Source organism: Lissotriton vulgaris, chromosome 1_2 (genome assembly GCF_964263255.1).
Source record: "Lissotriton vulgaris chromosome 1_2, aLisVul1.2, whole genome shotgun sequence".
Taxonomy (NCBI): domain Eukaryota; kingdom Metazoa; phylum Chordata; class Amphibia; order Caudata; family Salamandridae; genus Lissotriton; species Lissotriton vulgaris.
In genome coordinates this window covers 39,184,708-39,207,819 of record NC_141686.1, presented here as the reverse complement: position 1 = coordinate 39,207,819, position 23,112 = coordinate 39,184,708, and the positions used below count along the sequence as shown (strand labels likewise).

General features: G+C 45.8%; 1 non-coding gene across 1 annotated transcript; it reads left to right on the top strand.

Moving 5' to 3' along the window:
• Positions 1-680: 680 nt before the first annotated feature.
• Positions 681-790, top strand: TRNAL-CAA (transfer RNA leucine (anticodon CAA)). Its single transcript has 2 exons — positions 681-718; positions 745-790. It is a non-coding gene; the product is annotated as a tRNA-Leu (tRNA).
• The last annotated feature ends 22,322 nt before the right edge of the window (positions 791-23,112 follow it).

Here is a 23,112-nt window from a genome sequence, read left to right as displayed (position 1 = left end):
TATTGCAGCACTAAACCTCTACTTGTACTTTGTACGCTTTTTGAAACCTGCACACATGTCACTTTTTCCTTCTGTAATGCACCGTTTGCCTGCCACCTCTTGTACTTTGCTCACGATTGCCATTTTTGCCTCATGTAACTTAACGTTTGCTTTTGTAATTTGTTCACGTGTAATGTTATCCTCATGCATCAGGTGTGTTCCTATTGTAAAGCGCTCTGACACCTTCGGGTAAAGTCCGCGCTATACAAAAACGCATAAAATGAATAAATATTTTTTTTTTAAAAAACAAGGGCGCCCGCTCAGGATAGCAGCAGCCGGGGTAGCGATCCCGAGTTGGGTAGACTTCTAAACCTGGGATCATGTCACCAAGTACACAAGCTGCCAGAGGATGTGGTTCATCCCTGCAGTTTTATTCACCGTCTGATGTTGTAGCGCCCAGAAGACTATTGAGTACGTGCAGCAGAAGACGCAGCAGATTGAAAACGCATGGGCTGTGTTACTCCGTTGTGTATCGCGAGGATAAAGTTAAACGGTGCGAAATTCAGCCCTGGGCCCCTTTCAGATTGTTGAAAAGCGAAGGTCTGGGCGGAAGTAAAGTTGAATAACACACAGAAACCGCCCAATAACAATCTGCATCTTAACAAGCTGATGACATCACCCGGCCACTCTCATATCCAGCTGTCAGGATGGCCGAGCGGTCTAAGGCGCCAGACTCAAGAACTGACTCTTCCCACCAGTTGGGTGTTCTGGTCTCCAATTGGAGGCGTGGGTTCAAATCCCACTTCTGACACACACTTTTTTGCGATTCATTTATATTCACATCTGTTTATTTTTCCACGTCCAAGAATTATGTGGCTTTTACTTCGTGGAGCGCGGGGCAGCACCGTTAGAGGACGAGGAGCGCCTCGTAAAAGTTTCAACAGGACGCCATGAAGGGATCGCTAGTCTCCGCCCTTGTACAGGCAGAAGGAAGTTGTAAACTGAAATCCTGCAAGGGATTGGTTAATTTCTATAAAGAGACTCCTAGAATGCAAAAGAGACTATTCGAAAAATATATATAAGAAAATAAAAAGTATTAATAGAAAACTAAAATAACAAACGCCCAACGTGGGGCTCGAACCCACGACCCTGAGATTAAGAGTCTCATGCTCTACCGACTGAGCTAGCCGGGCTGCTTCCTACATGATTTCAAGTTTTTATATGTCGTCTACCTATTTCATTGTGAAATCTCTGCTTTTGATCATGTATGTATTTTTCTCTTTCTCACGTTTGTCTGCCCCTGTCTTATAGACCCATCTGTCTTTCTGGACCTACCGCTCGATACATCAATGCATCTTTCTGGGTGCATACATGCATCCACTCTGTGTACATACATGCATCTGTCTGGTAACATGCAGGCATCTGCATGCAGCCTCCCGTCTCTGTGGACCTCCCACTGGGCACATACGTGCATCTGTGTCTCTGCTTCCAGCTGCCTGTCTCCCTTTGTCTTTATTTTAAATGAATTTTTCTGAAGCAACCCGCCCTGTGCGCGCGCCCACCTATTAATCCCTACTGCAGCCTGTCACCCTTTGGAGGCGAATAATTGTGCGGACGCATGGATGTGATCTGCGAAAATAAGACAAAGTTGTTTTTTCTGCAATATCAGTTAGATTTCCTTCTTTCACTGTATTCAGAGATGTGAGAAGCATTCATTCATTCATTATAACTTTATTTCGATCAATATGACCTCAAAAGTACAATAAAAAATACATACAAATAACATTAAACAAAGAGATAAAAATGAACAAGCATTTGCAATGCAATAGGTCTCGCAATAGGTAAGTTTGAGCTATTGGTCTTGTAAAAGAGCAAAAATGTTGTTATGTTTTGGATTTGAAATTGGATAAAGTAATAATTTTCTCATTTACAATGTTAATAGATCTACCAATTTCAAGTGCGACACCTATAACCTGTGTTCCGCTGAGTGATGTTGTGGTGTTGGTGAGTGGTGCTGTGGTGGAGTAGAGTGATGCTGTGGTGGTGCTGAGTGGTGCTGTGGTGGTGTAGAGTGATGTTGTAGTGGCGACGAGTGATGCTGTGGCGTTCAGTGATGCTGTGGTAGCGCATAGTGATGTTGTGGTGCCCCTGAGTGATGCTGTGGTGGTGCTGAGTGATGCTGTGGTGATGCGGTAGATAGATAGAGTGAGTGCGATAGATAGATAGAGGTTGGGCGATAGATAGAGTGAGGGGGACAGATATATAGAGTGAGGCTGATAGGGATATAGACAGATAGAAGGGTGATAGATAGATACACAGATAGATAAAGTGTATTTATGTTGCATTGAGTAGAGTGTAATTATGAGGTGTGTAATTATATGGCAATGAGTGGTATTATTTTGAGTGTATTTCCGTTGCATTGAGAAGACTGTAATTATGTGGCATGTAATAGTCTGGCAATGATTTTTTAAAAGGGCAGTGCATATTGTATTCAGTAGAGTGTGATTTTGTTGCTTGTAGTTATGTGACAATGAGTGGAATTTGAAGTGTTTGTTGCATTGTTTGCAGTGTAAATATGTAGCGTGTAATGATGTTGTACTGAGTGGTAATATGGAGAGAGTGTGTTGCATTCAGTATAGTATAATTATGTGGTGTGTAATTATCTGGCACTGAGTGGTATTTGGAGTGTCTGTTGCATTGGGTGCAGTGGAATTATGTTGCATATAGTTATGTGGCACTGAGTGGTAATATGGGGAGTTTATGTTGTATTCTTTAGAGTGTAATTGTGTGGTGTGTAATTATGTTGTATTGAGTGGTATTGTTTGGAGTGTATGTTGCATGGAGTGCAGTGTAATTATGTAGCAGATAAATATGTGGCACTGAGTGGTATTGTGTGGAGTGTGTGTTGCATCAAGTAGAGTTTAATTATGTGGTGTGTAATTATGTGGAACTGAGTTGTATTTGGAGTGTATGTTGCATAGAAGTATGTGGCACAGAGTTGTATTTGGAGTGTATGTTGCATTGAGTGCATTGTAATTATGTGGCCTGTAATTATGTTGCACTGAGTGGTATTTGGAGTGTATGTTGCATTGAGTGCTGTGTAAATATGTGGCATTGAGTGGTATTTGGAGTGTATGTTGCATAGAGTGTAGTGTAATTATGTGGCGTTTATTTATGTGGCACTGAGCGGTATTTGTAATGTATATTTCATTGTTCGGAGTGTAATTATGTGGCACTGAGTGGTATTTGGAGTGTATGTGGCATTGAGTGCATTGTAATTATGTGGTGTGTAATTTTTTGGTACTGAGTGGTAATTGTAGTGTATGTTGCATTGAGTGTATTGTAATTATGTGGTGTTTTATTATGTGGCACAGAGTGGTATTTGGATTGTATGTTGCATTGAGTGCTGTGTAATTATGTGGCACTGAGTGGTATTTGGAGTGTATGTTGCATTGAGTGCAGTGTAATGCTGTGGTGTTTAATTATATGGCACTGAACGGTATTTCTAATGTATGTTGCATTGATTGCATTTTAATTATGTGGCACTGAGTGTTATTTGGAGTGTATGTGGCATTGAGTGCAGTGTAATTATTTTGCGTGCAAATATGTGGCACTGAGTTTTATTTTGAGTGTATGTAGCATTGAGTGCTGTGTAATTATGTGGCACTGAGTTGGATTTTGAGTGTATGTTGCATTGAGTGCAGTGTAATTATGTGTTGTTTAATTATGTGACACTGAGTGTTATTGTGTGGAGTGTGTGTTGCATTCAGTAGAGTGCAATTATGTGGTTTTTAATTATGTGGTGGTGCTGAATGGTGCTGAGTGATAATGTGGTGGTGCTGAGTGCTAATGTGGTGGTGCTGAGCGATTATATGGTGGTGCTGAGTGTTGCTGTGGTGGTGCAGAGTGATGCTGTGGTGGTGCTGAGTGATGATGTGGTTGCGCTGAGTGATGCTGTGGTTGCGCTGTAGTGATGCTGTATTCTTGTTGAGTGGTATTGTGGTGGTGTTGAGTTGTGTTTTGGTGTTTGAGATTTATGCATTGCTGGTGTCATATGAGTGTATTGTAGTGTTGCTATTGTTAGTGTGTGATGTGTATATGTGTAGAATTGAAGGTGTGTAAGTGTTTTCTTGTAGTATGTATTAATGTAATGTCTATGTAACTTTGTATGTGCATGTGTGTGTGTGTTGTAATATTTAGCGTGTGGTGTGTGTCTAATTGGTGGTTTGTGTGCCGTAATAGTGATTTTTTTTGTTTTAAATGGCGGACGCAATGGGTCTTCTTGACGCTGCTTACGTTAAGTAGGTCAGCGGTCTAGTTTTTTTTTTCCCCTTCCGTGTTCAATTTTTGATTGACGTTTGTTTCCAGCCAATCGTAGCGCTACGTTTTTGAGGTAGCGTTGCGATTGGCGTGCGTCACCAGGGAATTCCCCAAAAGATCAAGAATCGTGGGGCGCGGAAGGCGTGTTGTTGTTCCTGTCCTGTTGCTGCGTCCTTTGACAGGTAAGAGTGTATTTTTATGGTTTTTTTAAGTTAATTGAATGTACTATTGATAGTGTGAATACATTTACTAATGTTTATTACTGAATGTCAATATTTTTTTTAGTTTTTCGTTCGCGACTGTCTTAGTAATAGCGTATTTACTTAATTTAAATGTAATTTAATGGTTTGAAATGTGATATATTATGTATATGTTGCTGAGAACTGTAATTTAAAAAAATTATTGGTTTTATTGGACGAATTCTGTACAAAAAATGTATTTTCCCTTCGAAGGGGTATGTACTTTGAGTTTATTCATGTAAAAATTGGATGTGCTATGTTTTAATGAATATTTTCATAGTGTATTACATTATTGTATATATTTGCATTGTATGTGATCTATATTGTGAAATTTGTTTTATTTCGCGTATGTAATTAATTTTTTATTGTGGTGTCATTACCTGAAAATGCTCGATTTTTATTCGATGCACATAGTTTATATGAAGGTGCGTAAATGTATATTTTTGTGAAAGTCTTTTATTGTTTTTTTTCGTTGTAAATGAAATATGCGAACAATGTTAGTCAGCACATTTTAAAACTGCAAATGTGGATGTTCCTTTGAGTTAGCAGTTCTGTTTTATCTGAATGTTCACTTTATTCCCATTTATCCTGCGATGTTCTTTTTTTATTTTTTTTTATTTTATTTGTTGAGTGATAATTCAAGGTGATATAAATGAACGTATTATTGGTTAGTGTGGTGATTTGGTTATAGTGAAGTTTTCATTTCTTTTGTGAGTAAAATATGATTTGGTATTTTGTTTTTTATAGAATGTTATTTGTGACATTAACAAAAGTTTTTTGTGTTTGTGGTTTGGTACATAGCAGGACTTTGAAGTACACTTGTGTAGGTCAGAGGTGTAAGATGGTCATTTCTTGAAAGGATGTATGTTGGATTAAACATAAAATGGAGGCAGACTGGGACACACTATGAATTTATAATGCTGTTTGTGATTATAATATTTGGAAATAGCATTGAGAATCAATGAAGTGTTTCAAGTATTTGTGAGGGAGATGGTCTGTGTGTTTTATTCCATTTTTTAACTTTCAAAAATATTTATTTGTGTGGCCCACCTTTAACAGGTTGTTTGTTTTCTCATTAGGTAATTGTTAAAGTTTTACTTACAATGTGTTCCCTTGACGCACTGTACGTTATTTTTTTTGCGTTCAATATTTTTTTGCGTTTGAGTTCCGTGTTGTATTTGTTATTGAAGTTTATTCCAGCCAATCGCAGTGCTACGTTTTTGACGTCGCGTTGCGATTGGTGTGCGTCACCGGGGTATCTTCCAGAAGATGGAGAATCATAGGGGGTGGAAGGCGTGTTGTGTTTCCTGTGTTGTAGCTGCGTCGTTTGACAGGTAACTGTACATTTGTATGTTTTTTCTAATGTTTGTGAATGTAGTATTGATAGTGTGTCCAAATAAATTAATGTTTCTGACATTATGTATGTAATTTTGATTTTTATTGATAATGTGTTTTTGCTGTATGATAGTTTCTTTGTCCTGACTGATGTAGTAGTAGCGCAGATCGATGTTGTTGTGATGGTGAGTTGTGTTGTGGTGCTGGTGATTGATGCTGGTGTGTTGCAGAGTGATGTTAGTGTTGTATAGAGTAATGTTGTTGTGGTGTTGAGAGTTGTTGTATTTGTTATAAGTGATAATGTGGTGGTGCTGAGTGATATTGGGGTGGTGCAGAGTGATGTTGCTGTGTTGTTTAGTGATGCTGGGGTGGGACTGAGTGATGCTGGGGTGGCGCTGAGTGATGTTGTTGTGGTGTTGAGTGTTGCTGTGGTGACGCAGAGTGATGCTGTGGTGGTGCTATGTGGTGCTGTGGTGTTGCTGAGTGGTGCTGTGGTGGTGCTGAGTGGTGTTTTGCTGGTGCTGAATGATGCGGTGGTGGTGCAGAGTGGTGCTGTGGTGGTGATGAGTGATAATGTGGTGGTGCTGAGTGAATGTGGTGGGGCTGAGTGGTGCTGTGGTGGTGCTGGTGAGTGATGTTGTGGTGCTGAGTGGTGCTGTAGTGGTGCTGAGTGATAATGTGCTGGTGCTGAGTGGTGCTGTGGTTGAGCTGAGTGATAATGTTGTTGCGCTGAGTGATGCTGGTGTTGCACTGAGTGATGCTGTGGTTATGCTGAGTGATGCTGTGGTTGTGCTGAGTGATGCTGTGGTTGCGCTGAGTGACGCTGAGGTGGTGCTGTGGTGGTGCTGAGTGGTGCTGTGCTGGTGCTGTGGTGGTGAAGAGTGATGCTGTGGTGGTGCTGAGTGGTGCTGTGGCGGTGCTGAGTGATAATGTGGTGGTGCTGAGTGGTGCTGTGGTGGTGCTGAATGATGCTGTGGTGGTGCTGAATGATGCTGTGGTAATGCAGAGTGGTGCTGTGGTGGTGATGAGTGATAATGTGGTGGTGCTGAGTGATAATGTGGTGGTGGTGAGTGGTGCTGTGGTGGTGCTGAGTGATAATGTGGTGGTGCTGAGTAGTGCTGTGGTTGAGCTGAGTGATAATGTTGTTGCGCTGAGTGATGCTGGTGTTGCACTGAGTGATGCTGTGGTTGCGCTGAGTGATGCTGTGGTTGCGCTGAGTGATGCTGTGGTTGCGCTGAGTGATGCTGTGGTTGTGCTGAGTGGTGCTTTTGTTGTGCTGAGTGGTGCTTTCGTTGCGCTGAGTGGTGCTGTGGTGGTGCTGAGTGGTGCTGTGGTGGTGCTGAGTGGTGGTGCTGAGTGGTGCTGTGGTGGTGCTGAGTGGTGCTGTGGTGGAGCTGAGGTGGTGCTGAGGTGGTGCTGTGGTGGTGCTGAGTGATGCTGTGGTGGTGCTGAGTGATGCTGTGGTGGTGCTGAGTGGTGCTGTGGTGGTGCTGAGTGGTGCCGTGGTGGTGCTGAGTGGTGCTGTGGTGGTGCTGAGTGGTGCTGTGGTGGTGCTTTGTTGGTGCTGTGGTGCTGCTGAGGTGGTGTTGTGGTGGTGTTGAGTTGTGATGTGGTGGTGCTGAGTGGTGCTGTGGTGCTGCTGAGTGGTGCTGTGGTGGTGCTGTGGTGGTGCTGAGTGATGCTGTGGTAGTGCTGAGCGATGCGGTGTCGGTGCTGTGGTGGTGCTGAGTGGTGCTGTGGTGGTGCTGTGGTAGTGCTGAGTGATGCTGTGGTGGCGAAATGCACAACAAGCACTGATGGATGGGGGTGTGTGTGTGCCTGGTCGGCTGTTGATGTGTGTGCCTGGTGGAAGCATGCACTGATGGCTGGTGGTGGGTGCCTGGTGAAAGCGTGCACTGACTTCTGGTGGTGTGTGCCTGGTGGAAGCATGCACTGACGGCTGGTGGTGTTTGTGCCCGGTGAAAGCGTGCACTGATGGCTGGTGGTGTTTGTGCCCGGTGAAGGCGTGCACTGACAGCTGGTGGTGTTTGTGCCCAGTGAAAGCGTGCCATGACGGCTGGTGGTGTTTGTGCCCGTTGAAAGCATGCACTGACGGCTGCTGGTGTGTGTGCCTGGTGAAAGTGTGCACTGACGTCTGGTGGTATGTACCTGGTGGAAGCGTGCACTGATGGCTGGTGATGTTTGTGCCCGGTGAAGGCGTGCACTGATGACTGATGGTGTCTGTGCCTGGTGAGAGTGTTCACTGATGGCTGGTGGTGTGTATGCCTGGTGAAAGCGTGCACTGATGGCCAGTGGTGTGTATACCTGGTTAAAGCGTGCACTGATTGCTGGTGGTGTGTGTGTATGCCTGGTGAAAGCGTGCACTGATGGCTGTTGGTGTGTGCCTGGTGAAAGCGTGCACTGAGGTTGGATGAGGAGCTATATCACACGGACAGGCTGGATTAGAAGCGAGGGCAAATGGACAGGCTTGTTGAGAAGGTGGGGACACAGGCAAGCTGGATGAGGATGTGGGACAAAGGTGCACTGAGGTTGGATGAGCAGCGATAGCACACAGACAGGCTGGTGTGAAGCTGGAGTAGACCGACAGGCTGAGGTGGAGCAGGAGTATACGGACAGGCTGGGGTGGAGCTGGAGTACACGAACAGGCTGGGGTGGAGCTGGAGTACACGGACAGGCTAAGGTTGAGCTGTAGTACATGGACAGGCTGAGGTGTAGCTGGAGTAGACGGACAGGTGGAGGTGGATTAGGAGTATAAGGACAGGCTGGGGTGCAGCTGGAATACACGGACAGGCTGGGGTGGAGCTGGAGTACACAGACAGGCTAAGGTGGAGCTTGAGTACACGGACAGGCTGAGGTTGATCTGGCACTGAGGTTGGATGAGGAGCTATAGCACACGGACAGGCTGGATTAGAAGCAATGGCAAATGGACAGGCTGGTTGAGAATGTGGGCACACGGGCAATTTGGATGAGGATGTGGGACAAAGGTCCACTGAGGTTGGATGAGGAGCTATAGCACACGGACAGGCTTGATTAGAAGCGAGAGCAAATGGACAGGCTGGTTGAAAAGGTGGGCAAACTGGGCAACTTGTTGAGGAGTTGTGACACACGGACATGCTGGGCGAGGAAGTGGGGAACACGTACAGGCTTGGTGAGGAGTGACACATAGACATTTAAATGTGGGGCACACAGACAGGCTTGCCTTAGCTAAAGTCTTAGCTAAGATGTCATGGAAAAGAAGGGCCACTGATGTAGGATGACGAGCTTTAGTACATGGACAGGCTGGTTTAGAAGTGAGGGCAAATGGAGAGGCTGGTTGAGAAGGTGGGCACACAAGCAAGCTGGATGAGGAGGTGGGACACACGCACATGCTGGGTGAAAAAGTGGGGCACACGGACAGGCTTGGTGAGGAGTGACACGTGGACATTTAAATCTGTGGCACACGGACAGGCTTGCCTTAGCTAAAATCTTAGCTAAGACGTTAGGGAATAGAAGGGGCACTGAGGTTGGATGAGGAGCTATAGCACACAGACAGGCTGGGGTGGATCTGGAGTAGACAGACAGGCTGAGGTGGAGCAGGAGTATACGGACAGGCTGTGGTGGAGCTGGAGTACACGGACAGGCTAAGCTGGAGCTGTAGTGTACGGACAGGCTGAGGTGTAGCTGGAGTACACGGACAGGCTGAGTGAGAGAGAGGCTGTTGTATGTGTGTTTTCGCGTAGTAAATAAAATGTACCAAAACCATGAAACTTGTTCCATATATTTAGATGCAGTGACGGAAAGATCAAAATACAAGTCCGGGCACCACACGTTCTACTTCTCATGTGATTGTGGATGGGCAGTTGTGTTCTTCGTCTCCTTTAGCTCTGATTTGCACTTCACAGAGAATGTCCGCCAACAGATAAGAATCTTTATGGCTGAGCTTAAAGCACTCCAGTATCCTGGTATTGTTTCGTCCCCAGACGGCCCAACCCCTCCCTTGAAAAAAAAAACCATGATGGTCGACACAATTGCCGAGTTGTGTATTAGTCTTTGGTGCAAATGTTCTGTAGTGCCGAGGCAATAGTGAGTAGGTCTTATGTCACTTTTTAAAATCATGATTATCACGCAAGTTATGGATCAAGTCTGTGGCCTGATCAATATTGTTTGCGATAAAAGAAATGTAGAGCGAGGAGTCTGTGGATTGAGAAATGGGTTTGGAGAGCTAAGAACGTGCATGGAAGGAAGGGGTTGGGGGTGTAATGGACAAACGGACAGGCTGGGGTGCAGCTGGAGTACACAGACAGACTGGGGTGTGGCAGGAGTACACGTACAGGCTGGGGCTTGGTGAGGAGTGACACGTGGACATTGAAATGTGGGTCACACGGACCGTCTTGGCTTAGTTAAAGTCTTATCTAAGACGTCAGGGAAAAGAAGGGGCACTGAGGTTGGATGAGGAGCTATAGCACACAGACAGGCGGAGGAGGAACTGGATTAGACGGACAGGCTGAGGTGTAGCAGGTTTATACGGACAGGCTGGGTTGGAGCTGGAGTACACGGACAGGCTAAGGTGGATCTGGAGTACACAGACAGGCTAAAGTGGAGCTGGAGTACACGGACAGGCTGAGGTGGAGCTGGCACTGAGGTTGGGTGAGGAGCTATAGCACACGGACAGGCTGGATTAGAAGCAAGGGCAAATGGACAGGCTGCTTGAGAAGCACGGGCAAGCTGGATGAGGATGTGGGACAAAGCGGCACGGAGGTTGGATGAGGAGTTATAGCACACGGACAGGCTGGATTTGAAGAGAGGGCAGGTGAAATGGACAGGCTGGTTCAGAAGGTGGGCACACGGGCAAGCTGGATGAGGAGGTGGGACACACGGACATGCTGGGTGAGAAAGTGGGGCGCACGGACAGGCTTGTTGAGGAGTGACACGTGGACATTTAAATGTGGGGCACACGGACAGGCTTGCCTTATATAAAGTCTTAGCTAATACATCAGGGAAAAGAAAGGGCACTGAGGTTGGATGAGGAACTATAGCACACAGACAACTTGGGGTGGAGCTGGAGTAGACGGACAGGCTGAGGTGGAGCAGGAGTATACGGACAGGCTGGGGTGGAGCTGGAAAAAACGGACAGGCTAAGTTGGAGCTGGAGTACACGGACAGGCCTGGGGTGGAGCTGGACTACACGGACAGGCTTAGGTGGAGCTGGAGTACACGGACAGGCTGAGGTGGAGCTGGAGTAGACGGACAGGCTGAGGTGGAGCAGGAGTATACGGACATGCTAGGGTGGAGCTGGAGTACACGGACAGGTTAAGTTGTAGCTGGAGTACACAGACAGGCCAGGGGTGGAGCTGGAGTACACGGACAGGCTAAGATGGAGCCAGAGTATACGGACAGGCTGAGGTGGAGCAGGAGTAGACGGACAGGCTGAGGTGGAGCTGGAGTACACGGACAGGCTGGGGTGGATCTGGAGTACACTGAGAGGCTGGGGGTGGAGCTGGAGTACACAGACAGGCTAAGATGGAGCTTGAGTACACGGACAGGCTGAGGTGGAGCAGGAGTAGATGGACAGACTGAGGTGGAGCAGGAGTATACGGACAGGCTGGTGTGGAGCTGGAGTACACGGACAGGCTAAGTTGGAGCTGGAGTACACGGGCAGGCCTGGGGTGGAGCTGGAGTACACAGACAGGCAAAGTTGAAGCTGGAGTACACGGACAGGCTAAGTTGGAGCTGGAGTACACGGACAGGCCTGGGTTGGAGCTGGAGTAAACAGACAGGCAAAGGTGGGGCTGTAGTACACAGACAGGCTGAGGTGGAGCTGGAGTAGACGGACAGGCTGAGGTGGAGCAGGAGTATACAGACAGGCTGGGGTGGAGCTGGAGTACACGGACAGGCTAAGGTGGAGCTGGAGTACACGGACAGGCTGAGGTGGAGCTGGAGTAGACGGACAGGCTAAGATGGAACTGGAGTACACGGACAGGCTGTGGTGGAGCTGGAGTACACGGACAGGCTAAGGTGGAGCTGGAGTACACGGACAGGCTGAGGTGGAGCTGGAGTAGACAGACAGGCTGAGGTGGAACTGGAGTACACAGACAGGCTGGGGTGGAGCTGGAGTACACGGACAGCCTGAGGTGGAGCTGGCACTGAGGTTGGATGAGGAGCTATAGCACACGGACAGGCTGGATTAGAATTGAGGGCAAATGGACCGGCTGGTAGAGAAGGTGTACACACGGGCAAGCAGGGTGAGGAGGTGGGACACACAGACATGCTGGGTGAGAAAGTGGGGCACACGGACAACTTGTATTATATTAAAATAATAGAACGCAAGGAATGGAATCAGGTTGGATGAGGAGCTATCGCACACAGACAGGCTGGTGTGGAGCTGGAGTAGACGGACATGCTGAGGTGGAGCAGAAGTATACGGACAGGCTGGGGTGGAGCTGGAGTACACGGACAGGCTGGGGTGGAGCTGGAGTACACGGACAGGCTAAGGTGGAGCTGTGGTACAGGGACAGGCTGAGGTGGAGCTGGAGTAGATGGACAGGCTGAGGTGGAGCAGGAGTATACGGACAGGCTGGGGTGGAGCTGGAGTACACGGACAGGCTGGGGTGGAGCTGAAGTACACGGACAGGCTAAGGTGGAGCTGTGGTACACGGAGAGGCTGAGGTGGAGCTGGAGTAGATGGACAGGCTCAGGTGGAGTAGGAGTATACGGACAGGTTGGGGTGGAGCTGAAGTACACAGACAGGCTAAGATGGAACTGGAGTACACGGACAGGCTGCGGTGGAGCTAGAGTACACGGACAGGCTAAGGTGGTGCTGGAGTACACGGACAGGATGATGTGGAGCTCGAGTATATGGACAGGCTGAGGTTGAGCTGGAGTACACGGACAGGCTGGGGTGGAGCTAGAGTACACGGACAGCCTGAAGTGGAGCTGACACTGAGGTTGGATGAGGAGCTATAGCACACGGATAGGCTGGATTAGAAGTGAGGGCAAATGGACAGGCTGGTAGAGAAGGTGTACACACGGGCAAGCAGGGTGAGGAAGTGGGACACACGGACATGCTGGGTGAGAAAGTGGGGCACACGGACAACTTGTATTATATTAAAATAATAGGACAACTTGTATTATATTAAAATAATAGCACGCAAGTAATGGAATCAGTGTCATGAGTAATGTGTTTTGAGACCGAATAGCGTGCATGAGAGGGAGTGGGGGCGGGGGGGGGGGTGGAATGGACGAACGTGCAGCTGAGTGAGAGAGAGGCTGTGCTCTGCGTGTTTGCGCGCACAAAAAGAAAATAAAGACATTTATCCAAAAGCATGCCAAAAGCATGAAACTTGTAGGATATATTTAGATGCAATGATGGAAACATCAATGACAACTTGTATTATATTAAAAGAATAGCATGCAAGTCGTGACTTATGATGTGACTGGAGATGTGCCTTTGTTCCATCCCCTTAAGGTCAGATTTGCATTTCACAATGGATGTCTGCCAACAGATAAGGGGGCATATTACCAAGCATGAGCGAAAAATATCGCTCAGCTTGGTTAGCGGCCGAAATTATATCGCCGAGCATCGCCGATTTTTATCGCTTAGGAGCCTTGATATTATCAAGGTTTATCTCCTAAGCGATAAAAATCGGCCGAAATGCATGAATATCGCTGTAAAGTCAGAGATTTCATGCATTATCGAGCAAATGCTCTTAGCCATGTTATCCACCTACCATTGGATAACATGGCTAAGAATTGCTCAGGGGCAGGTGTTAGCTTTTGGAGATATTCGCGCTTAGCGCGAATATCTCCAAAAGTTGGTAATAGGAGATAGCGATGTTGATGACTGTTTCCTGTTGCTAACATCTTGGCACCCCCACTTTGCATGTCATTAGTGATAAATATCACTGACATGCAAAGCGGGGCCCAAGATGGTCGCTATCTCCTACTAGCTGTCGCTAACTGGTGTTAGCGGCAGCTAGGTAATGGGAAGATAAAATTATCTCCGCTTTCTTGGCTTTTAAAGCCAAAAAAGCGGAGATAAACCCCCTTGATAATATGCCCCAAGAATCTTTATGGCTTAGCTTAAAGCACTGGAAAACAAAAATTTTGGGGAGGGTCAAGGGGAATATTTAACGACCTGTCTGCTAAATCCCCTGTCTATAGGATACAAAACACAAACAAAGCAGACCAGGTCTGGAAATGGTGTGTGACCATATCAGTGTCCGTGAAACAGTAAGATACACGTGTGTATACAGAAACTATTGGAAACAAAGTTCAAAACACAGTGTTTTTGAACATGAAGGCTAGGTACATTCCCATCAGCCCACCCTCATGGTGGAGTTCACATCATGTGAGAATTGCTAGTCATACCTTGCCGCATCCGACCAAGTAGTGCCGGTGCTGGGAAGGATGTCAATAATCTAGCCATGATGTTCATCCTAGATTAATAAAGAATGTAGTGCAGTGCTCAAGTGATAGTGAAAGATAAAATTGACTACTTAGATTCTGCAAAAACAGGAAAACAGAAAACTATGTGTCAAGAGTTAAAAAGACGCGCATAGCAGTAAGACTACCTCATGGCGCTGAACAGAACGGTCGACATGTTTCAGCCTTGGGGACTGTGCCCCGGCTTTCTTCAGGACCTTAAACATATAATAGCTACTGCAGTTACCCAATAAGTGATAAATGAAGAGATAACAATCAATAAATTTCAAAGGAGTTCCATAGCTACCAAGACCATTGAACGTTTGCATGCCCACTGGAGGGAGAAGCATATCTTCTTCCTGGCAAAGAAATAAAGAGTCTCATTATTCTTACAACTACAATGGACTGCACACATATAACCTCATGCACACACAGAGACCGTATAGACAGACACACCTGCACGAATAATTAGTATTCTGCAAAAAAGGAAGCACATTAGCTATATCACCCAGAGGCATTTCCTCGTAGCGATACTCACCCAGCTTTGTGTGGGTGAAGGCCTCACCTCACCCGGCGACCGCTCGGGAGTATGAGACCCCCGCTCTGTAGTGTAGAAAAAGGAACACCGTCAGTACATAACTGTAAGGTGCCCAGCCAAATTGCTCTACACAATTAACCCAACAGACGTGTGTTAGAACCCCTACTATCAAACCAGAGACCAAACCAAAAACGAACTACCATGGACCATTTCAGAATTACGCCACCTGAGAGTTTCCTCATGTCTCAGGGCGCATTATAGACACATATGTGTGCTATTTTAAACATATTGTGATTAGATTATCACTTGGAGAAATTGCTTAAAACAAAGACATAGGGGCGGTGTATAGCGCCCATAGACAGTTGATTAGGCCACCCATAGTCAATAAAACAACATGAGTGTCAAAGATAAATTACAATTTGTGCACAGAGTTTGTAACAGATTACAGGGCTGTCCAGGCTCCTTTTGATCTATTGTAAACTGCGGGGATACGTTGGTCTATTCCCCTCAATAGGAAAATGTAGAGAGAGACGTAAAAACCGGCCCCCAGGTAGCTCACCTGTCCGTCGGTGCCTCCAATTTCAGACCCAGCGGAAGTGAAGGTGTAAGTGGTACCAACCTTCATCCTTAAATACCCGCTGATAATTGGACGTGCAGCTGAACGGGGCGTATAGATTTTGAAAAAATGACAGATATACGAGCGAAGAAGGCCGCTGTTCCTTCGCGCATTGAATAAACACCGCAAGGAGATGGAATGTTATCCCACAGCGCTTCCTCTTAGAATAAGGGAACGGATCCCTATGAGAGCTCTGTTCGCGAAATATTCAAAAAGGGTCTACGGGAGAACAGGCTGTAATATCCACGTATGCCCGATATTGTATTATTTTTGGTCCGTTGTAGCACGCATGACTTGAGGGGGAACACTACCCTCTGTGACATGCGCGTGAGAACTATCACAAGAGCCGGCTCGATAGTTCATGGAGAAACTCCAAACGGAAGGACATCCCAGCAGCGCCTTACTCGGCTAGGGAGTCAAAATTGTGCCGTGGAGTGAATAATTTGCCTGCATACTGAGTGCAATCCAGGTTACACTAAATGTGGAGGCATCAAAATGGAGTGTCATGTAAAATACATCTTAACCACTCTCTGGATAATTAAATGTAAAGGCACGATCTTTCTCAAATAACTCTACATTAAACAACTTGTTTGGACTAAAGGAGAAGATATAACTCTGGCTCAACCCTAAATACCAGTGAGGAAGGAATGGGTTGATCAAGGTAGACAGAGGGGGAACGTACACAATTACGTTGGGTAAGCTTTAATGGTGCAAACCAAAGATGCGTAAGCATCCAATCGATAAGACCCGCAACTGGACGTTGCTCTTAATACTGGAAAACAAAAATTTTGGGGAGGGTCAAGGGGAATATTTAACGACCTGTCTACTAAATCCCCTGTCTATAGGATACAAAACACAAACAAAGCAGACCAGGTCTGGAAATGGTGTGTGACCATATCAGTGTCCGTGAAACAGTAAGATACACGTGTGTATACAGAAACTATTGGAAACAAAGAACTTTCCATTAAAGCTCACCCAACGTAATTGTGTACGTTCCCCCTCTGTCTACCTTGATCAACCCATTCCTTCCTCATTTGTTGGACACCCAGTGAAAACAAACTTTACTCCACTTCTCAATAATATGTGGAGGTTTCTCCAGACATCCACTGTATAAATACACTGTTCTCACATGGGGTCGAGTCATTTTGTATTATACAATGACTCTGGAGTATATACATGTTGTGTGATTCACACTGGTATTTAGGGTTGAGCCAGAGTTATATCTTTTCCTTTAGTCCAAACAAGTTGTTTAATGTAGAGTTATTTGAGAAAGATCATGCCTTTACATTTAATTATCCAGAGAGTGGTTAAGATGTATTTTACATGACACTCCATTTTGATGCCTCCACATTTAGTGTAACCTGGATTGCACTCAGTGTGCAGGCAAATTATTCACTCCACGGAACAATTTTGACTCCCTAGCCGAGTAAGGCGCTGCTGGGATGTCCTTCCGTTTGGAGTTTCTCCATGAACTATCGAGCCGGCTCTTGTGATAGTTCTCACGCGCATGTCACAGAGGGTAGTGTTCCCCCTCAAGTCATGCGTGCTACAACGGACCAAAAATAATACAATATCGGGCATACGTGGATATTACAGCCTGTTCTCCCGTAGACCCTTTTTTAATATTTCGCGAACAGAGCTCTCATAGGGATCCGTTCCCTTATTCTAAGAGGAAGCGCTGTGGGATAACATTCCATCTCCTTGCAGTGTTTATTCAATGCGCATGCGCGAAGGAACAGCGGCCTTCTTCGCTCGTATATCTGTCATTTTTTCAAAATCTATACGCCCCGTTCAGCTGCACGTCCAATTATCGGCGGGTATTTAAGGATGAAGGTTGGTACCACTTACACCTTCACTTCCGCTGGGTCTGAAATTGGGGGCACCGACGGACAGGTGAGCTACCTGGGGGCCGGTTTTTACGTCTTTCTCTACATTTTCCTATTGAGGGGAATAGACCAACGTATCCCCGCAGTTTACAATAGATCAAAAGTAGCCTGGACAGCCCTGTAATCTGTTACAAACTCTGTGCACAAATTGTAATTTATCTTTGACACTCATGTTGTTTTATTGACTATGGGTGGCCTAATCAACTGTCTATGGGCGCTATACACCGCCCCTATGTCTTTGTTTTAAGCAATTTCTCCAAGTGATAATCTAATCACAATATGTTTAAAATAGCACACATATGTGTCTATAATGCGCCCTGAGACATGAGGAAACTCTCAGGTGGCGTAATTCTGAAATGGTCCATGGTAGTTAGTTTTTGGTTTGGTCTCTGGTTTGATAGTAGGGGTTCTAACACACGTCTGTTGGGTTAATTGTGTAGAGCAATTTGGCTGGGCACCTTACAGTTATGTACTGACGGTGTTCCTTTTTCTACACTACAGAGCGGGGCCTCATACTCCTGAGCGGTCGCCGGGTGAGGTGAGGCCTTCACCCACACAAAGCTGGGTGAGTATCGCTACGAGGAAATGCCTCTGGGTGATATAGCTAATATGCTTCCTTTTTTGCAGAATACTAATTATTCGTGCAGGTGTGTCTGTCTATACGGTCTCTGTGTGTGCATGAGGTTATATGTTTGCAGTCCATTGTAGTTGTAAGAATAATGAGACTCTTTATTTCTTTGCCAGGAAGAAGATATGCTTCTCCCTCCAGTGGGCATGCAAACGTTCAATGGTCCTGGTAGCTATGGAACTCCTTTGAAGTTTATTGATTGTTATCTCTTCATTTATCACTTATTGGGTAACTGCAGTAGCTATTATATGTTTAAGGTCCTGAAGAAAGCCGAGGCACAGTCCCCAAGGCTGAAACATGTCGACCGTTCTGTTCAGCGCCATGAGGTAGTCTTACTACTATGCGCGTCTTTTTAACTCTTGACACATAGTTTTCTGTTTTCCTGTTTTTGCAGAATCTAAGTAGTCAATTTTATCTTTCACTATCACTTGAGCACTGCACTACATTCTTTATTAATCTAGGATGAACATCATGGCTAGATTATTGACATCCTTCCCAGCACCGGCACTACTTGGTCGGATGCGGCAAGGTATGACTATCAATTCCCACATGACGTGAACTCCACCATGAGGGTGGGCTGATGGGAATGTACCTAGCCTTCATGTTCAACAACACTGTGTTTTGAACTTTGTTTCCAATAGTTTCTGTATACACACGTGTATCTTACTGTTTCACGGACACTGATATGGTCACACACCATTTCCAGACCTGGTCTGCTTTGTTTGTGTTGTGTATCCTATAGACAGGGGATTTAGCAGACAGGTCGTTAAATATTCCCCTTGACCCTCCCCAAAATTTTTGTTTTCCAGTATTAAGAGCAACGTCCAGTTGCGGGTCTTATCGATTGGATGCTTACGTATCTTTGGTTTGCACCATTAAAGCTCACCCAACGTAATTGTGTACGTTCCCCCTCTGTCTACCTTGATCAACCCATTCCTTCCTCACTTGTTGGACACCTAGTGAAAACAAACTTTACTCCACTTCTCAATAATATGTGGAGGTTTCTCCAGACATCCACTGTATAAATACACTGTTCCCACATGGGGTCGAGTCATTTTGTATTATACAATGACTCTGGAGGATATACATGTTGTGTGATTCACACTGGTATTTAGGGTTGAGCCAGAGTTATATCTTCTCCTTTAGTCCAAACAAGCTGTTTAATGTAGAGTTATTTGAGAAAGATCGTGCCTTTACATTTAATTATCCAGAGAGTGGTTAAGATGTATTTTACATGACACTCCATTTTGATGCCTCCACATTTAGTGTAACCTGGATTGCACTCAGTGTGCAGGCAAATTATTCACTCCACGGCACAATTTTGACTCCCTAGCCGAGTAAGGCGCTGCTGGGATGTCCTTCCGTTTGGAGTTTCTCCATGAACTATCGAGCCGGCTCTTGTGATAGTTCTCACGCGCATGTCACAGAGGGTAGTGTTCCCCCTCAAGTCATGCGTGCTACAACGGACCAAAAATAATACAATATCGGGCATACGTGGATATTACAGCCTGTTCTCCCGTAGACCCTTTTTGAATATTTCGCGAACAGAGCTCTCATAGGGATCCGTTCCCTTATTCTAAGAGGAAGCGCTGTGGGATAACATTCTATCTCCTTGCGGTGTTTATTCAATGCGCATGCGCGAAGGAACAGCGGCCTTCTTCGCTCGTATATCTGTCATTTTTTCAAAATCTATACTCCCCGTTCAGCTGCACGTCCAATTATCGGCGGGTATTTAAGGATGAAGGTTGGTACCACTTACACCTTCACTTCCGCTGGGTCTGAAATTGGGGGCACCGACGGACAGGTGAGCTACCTGGGGGCCGGTTTTTACGTCTTTCTCTACATTTTCCTATTGAGGGGAATAGACCAACGTATCCCCGCAGTTTACAATAGATCAAAAGGAGCCTGGACAGCCCTGTAATCTGTTACAAACTCTGTGCACAAATTGTAATTTATCTTTGACACTCATGTTGTTTTATTGACTATGGGTGGCCTAATCAACTGTCTATGGGCGCTATACACCGCCCCTATGTCTTTGTTTTAAGCAATTTCTCCAAGTGATAATCTAATCACAATATGTTTAAAATAGCACACATATGTGTCTATAATGCGCCCTGAGACATGAGGGAACTCTCAGGTGGCGTAATTCTGAAATGGTCCATGGTAGTTAGTTTTTGGTTTGGTCTCTGGTTTGATAGTAAGGGTTCTAACACACGTCTGTTGGGTTAATTGTGTAGAGAAATTTGGCTGGGCACCTTACAGTTATGTACTGACGGTGTTCCTTTTTCTACACTACAGAGCGGGGCCTCTTACTCCAGAGCGGTCGCCGGGTGAGGTGAGGCCTTCACCCACACAAAGCTGGGTGAGTATTGCTACGAGGAAATGCCTCTGGGTGATATAGCTAATATGCTTCCTTTTTTGTAGAATACTAATTATTCGTGCAGGTGTGTCTGTCTATACGGTCTCTGTGTGTGCATGAGGTTATATGTGTGCAGTCCATTGTAGTTGTAAGAATAATGAGACTCTTTATTTCTTTGCCAGGAAGAAGATATGCTTCTCCCTCCAGTGGGCATGCAAACGTTCAATGGTCCTGGTAGCTATGGAACTCCTTTGAAGTTTATTGATTGTTATCTCTTCATTTATCACTTATTGGGTAACTGCAGTAGCTATTATATGTTTAAGGTCCTGAAGAAAGCAGGGGCACAGTCCCCAAGGCTGAAACATGTCGACCGTTCTGTTCAGCGCCATGAGGTAGTCTTACTGCTATGCGCGTCTTTTTAACTCTTGCCACATAGTTTTCTGTTTTCCTGTTTTTGCAGAATCTAAGTAGTCAATTTTATCTTTCACTATCACTTGAGCACTGCACTACATTCTTTATTAATCTAGGATGAACATCATGGCTAGATTATTGACATCCTTCCCAGCACCGGCACTACTCGGTCGGATGCGGCAAGGTATGACTAGCAATTCCCACATGACGTGAACTCCACCATGAGGGTGGGCTGATGGGAATGTACCTAGCCTTCATGTTCAACAACACTGTGTTTTGAACTTTGTTTCCAATAGTTTCTGTATACACACGTGTATCTTACTGTTTCACAGACACTGATATGGTCACACACCATTTGCAGACCTGGTCTGCTTTGTTTGTGTTTTGTATCAGCTTAAAGCACTCCAGTATTCTGGTGTGCTTTAAGCTGAGTGAAGCAATGGTGTCTACATGGGCTGGGGGGAGTAGAAATGCGAGTGACGGCCTGCGGACATGAAAAGTGAAGTGAATAATTAGGGGAGGAGAACTGACAGAGGTCGGCCATGTGAAGCACTGGTGTCTACATGGGCTGGGGGGAGTAGAAATGCGAGTCACAGCCTGCGGCCGTGAAATGGGAGTCACGGCCTCCGGCCGTGAAAAGTGAAGTGAATAATTAGGGGAGGAGAACTGGCAGAGGCCGGCCAAGTGCACGCCGGGGAAGCCTGTGGGAGGGAGGCTGATGCCTTTCATGTGGGGAAATGCGCGTGCTTGTGGTCACGTGATTCTCGTGAACTGTTGGAAATCCGCTGTTTGAGAGCCTTATGAGAGCCTTGGGTTTAAGTCTTGGTTTAGCGGTGGTTTAGCGGCATTAGACTCGCATATTTATTCCTGCGGAATGGAATAGTCGAGACCTAAAAAGTAAATGGGAACATGGGAATAACCACATAATAAAATTACACATTTTTGAGTGAATGATGATAAAAATGGGTATCAATGTATACAAGATTTGAAAAATGATCAAAGAAATAGAAATTCACGAGCCTGATAATACCGGATGACTAGTCCTAACTTGTGGGGAATGAACTGGACTGTAAACATGAATTCATACATGGAAAGTGCATAGTGCATAGTGCAAGTAATACATACATAAATAAAAACAATAAATTAAAAAATTGATAAAAAGATGACCAGATCTTGGCATGTAAAATAGAAAAATGTAACAGCAGACAATCAGGGACGGATTGTCTGCTGATTCTGTTAGTCTATCCCCCTCCGTGGACCTCGCCTGATTTCCCTGACTTGTTCATAAGACTGGCCCAGGACATTCGCTCAAGATATGACAAGGTAATGATAATGGGGGATTTTAACTACCACTGGGAGAAAGTCCCAAAAGATGGTCAGGCGTTACAGATCGATGAGGCGTTAACCTCATTAGATCTGGTTCAACAAGTAAGAGGCCCAACACATGCCAAGGGACACACCCTAGACTTGGTGTGGACGACAGTTCCTGTCCAGGACATGGCTGCGACTCAGCCATGCGTATGGTCTGACCACCACTTGGTGAGAGGCAAGGTTTTGGCGGACAGACAGAAAACAACAACTAAAGGAGGATGGAAGGCAGTTAGGAAGTGGAATAAGATTGATGGGGATAAAATGATAAATTTACTTCGCACCAACCCCCTTGCCAACAATTGCCCCCTCAACCCAGAGGCCCTCTGTGGGGCACTCATGGACAAACTTCAGAATGCCACAGACAAAGTTGCACCAATCTGTAGGGTGAACCGTACGGATAGGAAACGAGGGGCCCCGTGGTATAATGACTTACTCAGAGCTCAGAAACGTGGGCTACGCAAACTGGAAAGAATCTGGCGGAAAAACTACAGTCCTGACTCTCGTAGTAACTATTTACGGGCTCTCGCTGGTTATAAGCAAGCGATTATAGCCAGAAAGTCCGAGTTCTACGAGGAGAGGATTTCTACGGCTACGAACCCTCAGAAAGAAGTCTTCTGAGTCCTTACGGAGCTCAGGAAGAACAAGGAACAGCCCCCGGACTTTAGTCAGGAGGATTGTCAGAAGTTCCAGGATTTCTTCACCAACAAAGTCATTGATTTGGTCACTGAAATTACGGCAACCTCGCAAATTGACTGTCCACCGGTGGATATCCCAGCCATACTGCCAATTACAATCCCGCTCTCTAATCTACCCTTGATTACAAAGGAGAGTTTAGTCTCCCTCACGGGACGGGTCAAGTCCGGCTCTAGGGCGGATCCATGCCCACCTGAAGTGTTCAAACTCGCACTCCCGGGCATTGAGGATGACGTGCTGAGTCTCTTGAACCTCTCTCTACAAACTGGTCAAGTGCCATCTGCCTTCAAGGAAGCTCGTCTGATTCCCTTGCTAAAAAAACCGGGGGCAGACGCAA